Below are 2,724 nucleotides of genomic sequence, written 5' to 3' on the forward strand. Positions count from 1 at the left end.
AGAAACTGGTAGAGTGTCCCCCTGCCCACCTGGAGCTGAGACAGGACAGGGTGGGAGAGGGTCTTAGCCATCAGCCCAGTCCTTGCTTGGCTGGGCACCTACTTGGAGTCTGAAAACACAGCAGGCTACCTAGATCTAGGCTGTTGACACCTCAGTATTCAGTGAGAACAACTCCTGTGCCCGGGCCTCTCCTCTGCCCGGGCTTCTGGCCTTGGCCTCCCTTCTGTCTTCCCTTCTGCTCCCAGCAGAGCAGGCTCACAGAACCCCCATGGCTAAGTGGCCTAGGGCAGGGATGGGGGCTGAGTACCAGGGCGATGGTCATCAGGACACAAGACAGAAGGCCGAGACTTAACTTAACGCCTGGTATGTTCTGACAGGCTCTGTTTTCCATACTGGGCATGCTTTAATTCACTTTGCCCTCCCAATAGCCCCATGAGGTGAATTATCGTCATCCCCACTTTATAGATGAAATAATTTAGGCCCAGAGGGGATAAGTAAGTGGCCCAAGGTCACTCAGCCAATGAGCAGTACAGCCGGGCTTCCATCCAAGCATCCTTATTCCAGAAGCCTCTCTTTCAACTGCCACCTTGCTTCCTCACTGCCTCCATCGGGGGTCTTGCTGCCTGAGTTAGTCCTCACGGCGACCGTGCTGGTCATTTTTGGAAAGACAACTCCGGCAATGCCCACCTTCCAGGCAGAAACCTCCAGTGGTGTCCCCGTGTACCCTAATCAGGCTTCTCTTCCGGCATCCGAACCCCACCCTTCCTAACCTTCCAACCTGCTTCCGCTCCGGTTTACCCACCGCACCTTCCAGCCCCAGCGGACATCACACTTCGGTTTCTTACCCGCACCCCGTACTGCCCACCGTGGCACTTCTGCTTGGGCTGCACCTTCTTCCTCGAGTGCTCTTCCCCCTACGTCTACCCCACCCACCACGTGCCGAGCTGACCCAGGGCATGCACGCATCAACGGGGGCAGGAAGAGATAGTGGTTTGTGTGCGTGTGCACATGCGTGTGTAGGGGAGGGAGCAGCAGGTGAGGGGTTTTAGGCCTCTTCTATGACTTTGGGACAAGACACCCTTCCCCTAAGCTGCAGTTTAGCCTCTATGAGGTTTAGGGATAAGGTTTGTGGAAGTCCTGGCACATACCTAGATCCAGGACCTCTGCTGTGACAGGTGTAAGGGGACCCCTCTACTCGTGAAGTCGAGCCAAGACCCTCTGGCGTCGGCAGTGCAGGAGAAGCTGTCACCTGAGGCCCTTGTCCCTGGGGACCACCTGCTCACAATGCCTCTCTGCTTTGCTCTGCTCTGACCACCCTCCCCCTGAGCAGGGCTGAGAAGGGGCCACTGCACACAGGCAGCCCACAGTGACCAGTCTTGGTGCGGGGCCCCTGCTCCATCTCCCCAGCTGGCTTCACCATCCCCCACGCAGGGAGGGGTGGGCGGCACTCTCCCTCCTCCGCACTGTTGCCACATCAAAGAGTCAGGATCCAGGGAGACGGTCTCCTGGCAGCAGAGAGTCTGCCGCCCCAAATGGGTGTCATGAAGCAGCCACACCCGCCTGGGGGCTGCAGGTGTTCCAGATCAGGGCTGAGTAGACCCTGGAAGAGGGAAGGGGATCCGGCCTGGCAGGCTGGAGAGAGGCCAGCTGAGGTGCCCGCTCTCTGGGGGCAGGTGTCAGCATGGGGCACCCCCAGGAGGTGTGAGCATGGGGGATGGCGGTCCTGGCTGCCCCGGGCTTCTGCTCCATTATGAGGGAAACACCTGGCACAGGTGTACAGAGCATGCTCAGTGATAGGGAGAACATTTCCTTAGTGGGGGTAAAGGACCCGAATTCCCAGAGCAGAGGGTGGGCATTTGACAATGGCTATTGGGAGGGCATAAGATGTTCAATCCTTCCCCACATGAGGGGCCACGGTGACCCTCTTCTGCCTGTTCATGCCCACCTGCTCCTGCCCGGGTGCCAGCCCCAGCAAGACATGGGGTCAAATGTAATGAGGGCAGTCCTGTCCACCAGGGCTTCACACCTGCACTGGGGCCATGGCAGGGCTGGTGCTATCTCAGCCCCTCAGTCCCATTTTCTCCTGCCTCTCAGATGGGCTTGGGGGTCCCTGGAAGGGAAGGGTCCCAGACCCACTTCACTGCCCAGACCCTTGGGCCCAGCTCCAGAAGGTCCTAAATGTCATTTTTCACCTGGAAACCTTTCCATGAAGCCAAAGCATATTTAAAGCTTGGTCTTAGCCAGGAGGGTCTAATAATAAGATGGACATTGTTTTCAAATGCACAAAAGTAAATGAAAAATAATTTATATTTAGATATTCAATGGGTAATACACTCATGTGATTCAAACTTTGAAAGGGACGTGCAGTGGAAAATCACTTGTCTACTGTCCCCAGGGAGAAGCATGACTGCCACTTGTGTCCGTCCAGAGACATCCTGTGTGAGTCACTGTCTTGGTATGTGCTTTCCCTTGCTATTTCAGAATGCACACACGTGTGCTCTGTACCTGGCTTCCTTCCCTTAGAAGTATATCTTGGGGGCCAGCAGATGGTGTGGTAGTTAAGGCTCTAGATCCCACAGGGCCAACTGGGCAGTTCAAATTCCAGATCTGGCAGTTGGAAAAACACATTTGGTACATGCGTGTGGGCCCAAAATTCCAAGAGGAGAATGGAAGAGAAGGTATTGTGGCATGGCCATCTCCCCCTGGAGAGTGATTTCTCTTTCC

At 55.8% G+C, this 2,724-nt stretch overlaps 1 long non-coding RNA gene across 1 annotated transcript in view; it reads left to right on the forward strand.

Moving 5' to 3' along the window:
* Nucleotides 1-1,548: 1,548 nt before the first annotated feature.
* LOC102498646 (uncharacterized) overlaps nucleotides 1,549-2,724 on the forward strand; it is a 3,116-nt gene continuing 1,940 nt past the window's right edge. The window contains exons 1-2 of the long non-coding RNA XR_337566.1: nucleotides 1,549-1,699; nucleotides 2,396-2,455. This is a non-coding gene — a long non-coding RNA (uncharacterized LOC102498646). The remainder of the gene's footprint in view (nucleotides 1,700-2,395; nucleotides 2,456-2,724) is intronic.

Source organism: Tupaia chinensis, unplaced genomic scaffold (assembly GCF_000334495.1).
Source record: "Tupaia chinensis unplaced genomic scaffold, TupChi_1.0 Scaffold147351_1, whole genome shotgun sequence".
Taxonomy (NCBI): domain Eukaryota; kingdom Metazoa; phylum Chordata; class Mammalia; order Scandentia; family Tupaiidae; genus Tupaia; species Tupaia belangeri.